The following is a 10,373-nucleotide window of genomic DNA, read 5'->3' on the forward strand; positions in this document are numbered from 1 at the left end:
GGCCTCTCGTGCCACCACCCTTGGGCACATCTACACAGACTGGAGTGCTGACCCTCTGTCTTCTGAACTTCTTGGCCCCTTTGTCTACTCTGGAGTCACAGATAGGTAAGGCTGCGCCCATGAGCAGCAGGTGAATACTGCGGACCCTGCTGTGCCTGACGCCGGTGCATCTGGGGCCCCCTTCCCATTTTCCCGCACCTGTGCCATGCAAGACACAGTCACAGGACCACTAAGAATGTGCCATATGGAAGCCCCAAATGAGGACTGTCCTAAAGCCGACGACATGTGCCAACAACGCGTGCATGCGTGCGTGCGTGCATGCGTGTGTGTGTGTGCGTGTGCAGGCCAGAGGACAACCTCACTCACATTCCTCAGGCACTGACCATTCACTTCGTTTTTAGAGTGTTCCTCACTGACTGGGAATTCTCCGAGATGGCTTCATTGGCCAGCCAGTGAACACTAAGGGACCCTTCTGTCTTGGCTTCCTCAGCACTGGGGTTATGAGCACACACCACCACACCCTCCTCTTTGTATGTGCCCTGGGGATCAAACTCAGGGAAGCATTTATTTCACCAGCCAAGCCATTCACCTCAGCTCCCGCAATGGCCCCAAAGCACTTTGAAAACTGGTGGGAAGCGGGTATTTCCTTGGCATTTGACTGTGGTTGCACTGAAAATTGTTCCACCGGTCAAACGGAACCATGACTGTGTCTGACGCCCCCCCCCCCCTCCGCCCCGTCCCTTTTCCTTGTATGGTCACACAGTTACTAGGAAATTCAGTCACTGCTCTGTGACATCTCATCAACCTCTAACACTGGCCTTCCCTCACGTAGGCCTGATCCAAACCTTGATCTCACTGTGAGCCCGCCCCTACAACTCCCTCCTCCACATCAGGCCCCTGTTCTGAATTCTAAGAGACTGAATGCATTGGGTCATTTTTCTAATAACCAGCTCTCTGTGTCTAGCCACCAAGCATTTGGAAACTAAAAAGGAAGTGAAGAGAAGATTTGGGACCCCTCTATCCACTGCCAACATCTAGAGTTGAGCCCAGGTGCGGTGAGGCAGCTGGATCAGGTTGCCACAAGGTGCTCAACATGTGGCCATGTGTCACACTGGGGAGAGGAGGTGGGAACCCCACCTGGGCTCACCAAGACCTTGTCTGCATCTCCTCCAGCTGCTCTCGGCATCTGGCCTGTACCCAGCAAGTGCACGCTGCTGTTGGGTAAACTGAACCCTCTCAGCCACAAAGATCCTTCCTGTCCCTCAGATTTAGTGGCGGGTGTCCCCCAAACTAGGCCTGCAATCTGAAGTCCCAAGGTGTGACTAAACTAACATTCTGTCCCCTAGCTAACACCGAAGGGCCAGGCATGTATTATTAGGTGCTCAATAAACGTTCTTGGGCTGAGACTCCAGTCCCACAGTGGTACTCAGAGCCTCTGAACTGCGGCTCACAGTTAAGTCTTCACAGTGGTAAGTTATAAAAGGACCCTGCAGAGGCTTCAGGACAAGAGGGGCCACTGCTCATGGGGCAGAGCCACACGGACTGCTTTCTGTGGAAGGAAAAAGGCTCAAACAGAACAAATCTGCCTAGGGAACCAGTTTCTCTTTTGATCAGGGATTTGATGTGGCCCCAGGATGACAGCCACTGGATGTTTCCAGAAGGGCCCTGCATCCCACTGTGAGGTCAGGGCCAGCCAGCCCCCTTCCCAGCTTCCTGTCACAACTCAGAACTTGATGTCCCAAGCTGCAGAGGCCTTTCCAGTGTATGTGACTCAGGCAACCTGAACTTTACCCCAGACCAGTGGGATGTCCCCCTGTGAAGTCTCTGACCTTTGAAGCACCTTCCTGCAGACTTGGGGGGTGAAGCTTCCTCCAGGGAACCCTGGGGGTTGTCTCTACCACAGAAAAAGGGGAAAACTTGCACCTTTAAAACAGAACACTGTGCTTGGGGACTCATGGCCAGGAGGCAGAGGACACAGTGATTGCTAAGGGTCAGAGTCCTCTAGGGAGACGGAACAGTTTCAAGCATGCTGATCAGACCAGGCAAAAGTGGTACTGACTCATACCTCGTACCACAGTGTGAATGACTTCCAGTACAGAGAACATGGCCTAGGAGATGTGGAGATCATTCATTCATTCATTCATTCATTCATTCAAGCCTTTGAATATCTACCTACGTCAGGCCTAAGAACACCAGGGACAGTGGCCCAAGCCCCACCTCTGTGCCTCTGGGGCTTAAGACCAAGTGGAAGACTCAGATAACAGCCCACAGTTTTGATAAACATATCTATGTCAGGCCCAGCTCTGAAGGCTTGGACAATGGCCTCCCATTTAATCAGCCCCCACTCTGCTCACAGGTCAGTGTTTTAGGTTAACACCTGGTGTGTTAAGACGAGTCACTCATTTAAAGTTAGGCATAGTGGCATACAACTGCCGTCACAGCCTCTAGGAGGCTGAGGCAGAAGGATTACAAGCTAGAGATCCACCAGAGCTACAGAATGAGGCTGTGTCTAGAAGGGAGAGGACTAGTCTCACAGTCACTGTACCAACAACAGTGACAGGTAGGTGGTCCCACTGTCTCCATCCTGCAAAGGAGGTTGGGGGTCAGAAATGAAAAGGACTAAAAGAGGATGCAGCAGAGAGGCAGAATGGGGATCAGATGGGGACCACAGTCTGTGCTTAAAACTGCTGTGCTGTGTGACCACGGGAGGTCAAGGCACTTGAGGAGATGCTGGGCTGAAGCCAGAGGCCCCAGGAGGCTGGGCTTGGGGTGGGGGGCAGGCTGAGGAGACCTCAGCTCCAGATTTCAAGGGCCTGGAGTATGGGGAGGGCAAAGAGGATGCAGGCAGGGGACCACAGCCCTGGCTGGGTGTACCCAAGTGGTTGGGCGGTGCCATACAGAGCCATTGTTTTGCCAGATCGAGGCTGGCTTGCCGCTGGGAGCCCTTCCGGTATTAAAAATACACTAACAACATTTCCCCCCTGGTGCATTGATAAAAGACCAGCTTTAACCAAAGCTACATCGAATTCTTTTTTTCTTTTAAAAATAATTCTTTTTGAGAAAGGGTCTCATATAGAGCTGAGGATGACCTTTGAACTTTCTTTAAAATTATACTTATTTATTTGTTTGGAGAGGGGCACCATGGCATTGGTGTGGAGGTCAGAAGGCAGCCTTTCAAGAGTTCACCATGTGGGTCCCCTGGAGTGGACTCAGGTCATCAGACTTGGAAGCAAGTACTTTTATCCAGAGAGCCATCTCACCAGGCCTGGAATTTCTGATCCTCCTGCCCCCACCTCCTGAGATTACAGATATGTGCCACCACGTCTAGGTTCTGTGGCGCATCCCTGGTTACTTTCCTTCAGATGTGAAGAGACATTCAAACATGTTAGCAGCTGTCAGTTGGGAACTCGGACCTTGGTCCAAGCACATTGCTGTGTGACCTCTGGTTAGCCTCTACTCTCTCTGAGCTGAGAGCCAAAAGACAACGGACGGACGGATGGACGGACAGATGGAGCTCTAACACACCAGCCCCATGATGTGCCCTGGAGCAGTGCCTTACCACTGCGGCTCCCTTGCTGTGTTCAGCGAAGGCAGCGGGCATGGGGTTGGGGTTGAGGAGGGGGAGGCGGGGGGGGGGGGGACGGGGGGGGGGGAAAGCCTCCCCAGTTGCATAGGGTGGCCTCCCCACTGGCTCCATTCCTGGCTGGGAATGGAAACAGATGTTGCCCTGGGCCGCCTTGTCCTTCACGACCCTGGCCGTCCGGCCACTGACCTCCACTTAGCATCTTCCCCGTTACAGTTCACTTCCTCCCAGCCAGGGAGCTCCCCACTTCCTCCCCAGCCTGCAGCAGCCTGCCGCTCCCTCCTGCCAGCCCAGATTGACCCATCCAGGGCCAGGCTGTGGGAACTGGTCCCAGGATCAGCTCTGGGTCTTTGTTTTAGGGATCATTGCAGAGAGGTCCCTCTTTTCAGTCAAAGACGATCCCAAGGCCAAAGGCACTGAAGGCCCAAGGTTGGGCTGGGCTGGCTGGGCCCTTGGCCAAGGCCCCTCCACTGCAGACTCAGGCCCCAGCCATGCCCCGCCTTCCTGGACTCATCCCCAAGCTTAGTGGGTGACCTGGCCTTTCTCTGTGTACATTTCCCTCTGGAAGCAAATCTAAGCTAAACCACAAGGAAAGCTGCTTCTCTAATGCCAAGGGCCTTTTGGTGGCTGCCCTCACCCTGGAAGCACTTCAGTACCCCCTGCAGGGGAGGCTGAGACCACACCACATCTAAAATAACCACAATAAACCTGTGGAACTAGAACTCCATCCAGTGAAAACAGACCTGTGTAACTAAGTATGGTTGTACACACATTTAATCCCAGCACTTGGGAGGCAGAGGTAGACAGATCTCTGTGAGTTCAAGGCCAGCCTGGTCTACAGAGGGAGTTCCAGACCAACCAGGGCTACACAGTGAGACTCTGTCTCACACAAAGAGAAATATGACCTCTCCCCACCTGTAACACTGGGCCTCATGTCCTTCCACGCACCCTCTTGTATCTCCCACCACAGTACCCTCTCACCTTTGGTCCCCATGGTTTGTCCCAAGCTGGAGAACTGGTACTTAGTGTGGGGATGTTAGGAGGTGGTGGCTCCTTTAAGAGGTGGGGCCTAATGAGAGGCCTGGTCTCTGAAGAAAAGCCTATGGGAGGATTAAGGAAGTCCTTAATGTAGTTCTTGTGGGATGCTGAGTCAGTTCTCACAAGAGTTGATTGTCGGAAGCACATGCCTGATCTCTGCATCACCTCCTTCCCATCAGCACTGTGATCTCTCCCACACACTCCCACAGTGACGCAGAGTTCTCCCTATGCATCCTGACTGACCTGGAATTCTCTATGTAGGCCAGGCTAGCCTTGAACCCACAGAGATCCACCTGCCTCTGCCAGTGCTGGGATTAAAGGCATGCACATCCATCACCTGGCTTTAGTGCTGTTTCTTATCCATGGAGTTCTACCCTTGAAGAGGAGCCTGTAGACACAGCATCCAAGCTTGCTGCTGGAGCAGCGAGTGTGGGAGAGAGAACCCCCATCCTGGGGCTGTTTACACAGTGGGCACAAGGAGGCTAGGCTGAAGCCTGGGTCACCAGCTGTCACAGCAATATTGCCAGTGAAGTTTCTGGGGCACAGTTAGGTTGAATTCCTGGGTGGAAGACAGCAGGACACAGAAACCGGAACCCACAGAGTGGAGTCCTTTCCTATCCCATGTCCACTTCGTTCCTAATCCCACCTGGCAGACCCAGGATGAGATCCAAGATCCATCCTTGTCTTCAAGCAGCCTGACCTGAGGAGAGCAACCCTCCTCCGACCTCCAGAGGTATCTGCTCTCACATACATGATGCCAACCCCAACACATACAAATATAAATGCAATTGTTTATAAATTAGATTTAGATAAATAAAATAAACAAAAATAAAGTATATTTAAATAACACCCTCACTTTCCCAATCACCTGTTTCCTAGTCCTTTTTTTTTTTTTTTTTTTTTTTTTTTTTTTGAGACATGGTTTTTCTGTGGGACAGTCCTGGCTATCCTGGAACTCACTTTGTAGACCAGATGGCCTCGAACTCACAGAGATCCACCTGCCTCTGCCTCCCATTGTTTCCTTTTTTTGTCTCCTCCAGCCCCCAAGGCCCCTCTGAGCTCCACATTCAGCCTCCTCTTCAAGAGGCCTCTGAGCAGATGTGAACTTGGGGTTCAGCTGGGGAGTTATACCATCCACCCAGACCCTGTGTCCTGGAGCCAACCTGGCCTGAGGGAAGAAGGAGCTCTCTCTCTCTGAAGGGCTGGCAGGAGTGCCCACACCCTGGGCCCCAGAGACCATGCCCACATCATTTGGAGGCACCTGGAGCAGTTTCTTGCACATGGATCTAGTTCCCATGCAGTGCAGGCTCACTGGACACCATAACTTTGTCTATGTGCCCCCCACCCCCCACTCTGCCCCAAACACCCTCCTTGTCCCTTATGAAATCCCACTCAGGTGATAGGGCCCAGGTCCTCTCCACGTTGGGGAAAGGAGCAGGGGGCAGGTTGGGGGAGCTGAGTAGGCATGGCTCTCCAGCCCTGGAGTCCTGGGTGGCTCCTCCAATCAGTGTGATCTATGCTCCATCCCTGACAGTGTCACTCACCCGCCAAGGTCAGGGTTGGGCAGGTGTGCTGGCTAATTTTATGTCAACTTGACACAGACTAGAGTCATCTGAGTGGAGGGAACCTGCATAAGATCTGGCTGCAGGCAAACCTGAAGGACATTTTCTTCATTAGTGATTGATGGGGGAAGGTCCAGTCCGTTGTAGGTGGTCCCATCCCTGGGCTGGTGGTCCTGGGTTCTATAAGAGAGCAGACTTATAGAACAAGCCAGTAAGCAGCACTCCTCCACGGTCTCTGCATCAGCTTCTGTCTCCAAGGCCCTGCCCTGTTGGAGTTCCTGCCCTGAATTCCTTCAGTAATCAACAGTGATATGGCAGTGTAAGCCAAATAAACCCTTCCCTCCCCAAGTTGCTTTGGTTGTGATGTTTCATCACAGCAATACAGTCCCAGGGTGGGGGCAGGCAGGGTGTGGCTGGCACAGCAATTTCAACACAACCCTAACCAGAACAGCAGGCATTGGGCAGCTCCCTGCAAAGTACTCCCCTTCCCTGCAGGGGCTCACTTTCTTCTTCCCATTCTGACATAAGGTGACTGGTTTCCTAACTTTCCTTGGTCCTCTTCATAATAAAATGCTGCCTCCTAGTGCCTGTGCTGTAAGCCACAGTGACATTGTCTTCGTTAGGGTCCCTATTGCTGCGACGAAACACCATGACCAAAGCAAGATGGGGAGAAAAGGGTTTATTTGGCTTATGCTTGTATATCACTCTTCATCATCCAAGGAAGTCAGGACAGGAACTCAAACAGTGCAGGATCCTGGAGACAGAAGCTGCTGCAGAAGCCGTGGAAGGAGGCTGCTTACTGGCTTGCTCTCCCATGCTTTCTTATAGAACCCAGGACCACCAGCCCAGGGATGGCACCACTCACAACAGGTTTGCCTCCTCTCAGATAACTCTTTCCTGTGTCAAGTTGACATAAAACCATCCAGCACAGACATGAAGCCAGGTGTCCACTGTCCCTTTCAGACTGGTCCCTCCTGTCTGATTCCTGCCTCCACCTTAGAGGTGGACAGTAGATGAGGGAATGAAGTCCTTACTTTCCAAACCTTGGTGCCATCTCTTGTCTCCCTACATAGGCCCCTTGTGTGTATGGTGGTGGTGGTGAAGGTGGGGTGTTAGTCCCATGAAGAAGCATCACTTGGGGGCTGAGCATGAAAACTACAGTGTCCCTTGCTGGCAAGATGGAGGGAGCTGCCTATCCTTTGTTACCCAGTTACACAGATTATGGGGCCTACAGAAGATTGCCAGGGGCAGCAAAACGTTCTTTGCACCAAACACAACCAAATAAGCAAATAAACAAACTGCTATACTGACCAGACCAGCCCCATGTTGCTCACAGGATGGCTGTGAGCCCGGGCTGCCTTCATCTGTCACGCGATCCTCTGGTGCCCTGGACCTCTGCTTTCTGGTGGTGTGCAGAGCAGAAGTTGTGGAAGGCTGAGCTGGGCTGGAGAAGAGGGCAAAGCAGAAAGAAAAAAGGTGTGGGACTGCCCACCCTCACTGAGGGGAGTGAGGGCCTCAGGCACCAGCCTGGGTCTCTGCAGGGCAGGCTCATGACGCCACCTGCTGGACCCAATCAGTATCTTCTGTTCCTGGGGAAAGGACCCATTTATTAAAGAAAAATGAAGGTTGTTCACACAGCAGACCAGGAGGTAGGGAATACAATGGGGACCAGGTGTGCTAAGTCTAACCTTTAACCCTTCCCAGCTGGGCTCCACCTCCTAGAGGCTCTTTGGCCTCCCAAAGTAGCATCACTAGGAGGGACCAATCTCTAAAGCATGCCAGTGAGGGGCTAGATAGTTCAGATGCAAGCCACAAGAAGGGTAGGGAGGCTTTGCAGGTGTGATTAAGCCGAGACCTAGATGGAGCAGATGGTCCTGCCTGATCCAAGTGGACCCACTGTGGTCCCCAGAGTCCTGGGGTGGGGGCGGGATGCGGAGGGATAACACAGTTACGTGGAAGCCCGAGAAGCCTACACAAGGCTGGGGGCAGAGGTCAGACACACCGAGAGGCAGACACAGCTTCTGGCTTGGACAATGGAGAGAGGGGCTGCGAATGGAGTAGAGGCAGCCTCCAGGAGCTGGGAGGACTCAGTGGGCCTCCAGTGGGAACCAGCCGATGCCAGCTGTGAGACCCATTTCACACTGAACTCTAGAACTACAGTGTGGTAGCTCCAAGCTGTTTAAGCCTCTACCTAGAGGTGAATTGTTAGAATAGTAAGAAAGGAACATGTGGCTTTGGCAAGGAAGCCAGGCCTGGGAGCAGATCAGTTTGGAGATGCTCGAGGGCCACCGCTCCCCTCCAGGGGCTCTCCACCTTGAGTCTCCTTGATAGAAAAGGTTCCAGGCTTGGCTCACTCCGCCCACCTCTGACTCACTGCCTTCTCCCCTCAGGCCCGGCCCAGCCCCTCCAAAGGCCCGGTGCTCTCCTAGACCAGGCCCTTCTACTTGCTCTAAGACATGAACACTCCCCTGAGGGAGTGCTCCCCAGAGTGACTGTTCCACCGAGAATGACTCCCTCGGCTACAAAAAACGTTTCCTGCCTGCCTTCTCATCATGGAGGCATTGGCACAAATGCCACCTGCCCGAGGCCTCCCCAGCCATCCCAGTTAGTACGGCCCCTGTCACTGCTCAATTTCAATTCTCTCCACAGCACTCAGGACTCCTGTGTTTTCCTGTCTGCTGTAGGAACACAGTGACTTTGCCTACCTTGTGCACTAATGGTTCTCTAAGGCCCAGGGCAGGATGTGGACTGGAGCAGATGTTCAAATATCAGATGATTGGGGTAGGCAGATTAAAAGATGGCTAGATGACAAGATTCATGGAAGGATAGAAGTATGGGGAGAAAGGGAGAAACGGGTAGATAGTTGGACGGAAGGATGGATGGGTAGAAACCTGTTCCCTTAGAGCAGAGGTTCTCAGCCTTCCTAATGCTGCGTTGTGGTGACCCCCAACCGTGAAATTGTTTCATTGCTACTTCATAACTGTAATTTTGCTACTGTTATGATTCATAATGTAAATATCTAATATGAGACCCCCAAGGGGGTCACAACCTACAGGTTGAGAACCACTGCCTTCAATAGATGGGAAAATGGAAGGTCTGGTAGAGAGCAAAATACATGGCTGGAAGGATGAATTAAGATAATGTGGGTAGGGGCTGGAGATGGCTCAGCGGTTAAGCACATTGGTTGCTCTTCAGAGGACCCGGGTGCAATTCCCAGCACCCACATGGCAGCTCGCAACTGTCCGCAACTCCAGTCCCGGGGGACCTGACACCCTCACACAGACACACATGCAGGCAAAACACTAGTGCACATGAAATAAAAATAAATACATTTTGAAAGATAATGTGGGTAGATGTCAGGGAGATGAAGGGTGGGTGGGTGGGAAGACAGTTCACTGGCAGCGTGGAAGGAAAGAGTAGTGGATGACTGGACAGAGAACGGACAGGTGACTACTGGGTGGTGGGGAGTAGACAGGCGAAGGACCAATGGGTGGAGAGTGGGCAGGTGAGAGTGGGAGCGGATGTCGGGCAGAGAGAGGGTGGGCAGAGAGAGGGTGGGCAGAGAGGGTGGGCAGAGGGAGGGTGGACAGAGGGAGGGTGAACATGGGCTGAAAGAATAAAGGAGAGCAGACAGGCAGACAGGTGAAGGAAGGATATTTACAAAATTCTCCACGACTACTGAGCTGACACTTCACACTGTGTGTGTGTGCGCGTGCATGTGTGTGTGTGTGTGTGTGTGTGTGTGTGTGTGTGTGTGTGTGTGTAGGGAGTCTGGCTGCTCTACCTTCTGAAAGACTTTACTGCCGAGTGACAGAAGGCCATGGCAGTTTGCACCTCCAGCCCTCAAAGCTGTACTATAATCGTCTTAACTCCATCCATACTTACTGAGCTTCTCGCCTGGGGCTGGCTCCCCATGCAGCGGTGACTCAGCCTCTTCATCGCCAGAGCTGGGTAATCCCGGTTCAAAGCGTGAGTGGTGACTTCGGCGCACAGCCCTCCTTCCCAAACACTTGTGCACAGTGCTTCCCGGTTTAACACTCCTCCGCCTGTGCTTCACGGACAAGAGCGGGTTCCCAGACCCTCGGAGTCCCTCCCTTCCTGGTGCCAGCCCACCTCATCAGCTTCATCTCCCACCCGTGTTTGCTCTTCATTAAACCCTTCAGAGCACATGACCCCATGCGTCCCCACGA

This window comes from Peromyscus eremicus, chromosome 5, assembly GCF_949786415.1.
Source record: "Peromyscus eremicus chromosome 5, PerEre_H2_v1, whole genome shotgun sequence".
NCBI lineage: Eukaryota > Metazoa > Chordata > Mammalia > Rodentia > Cricetidae > Peromyscus > Peromyscus eremicus.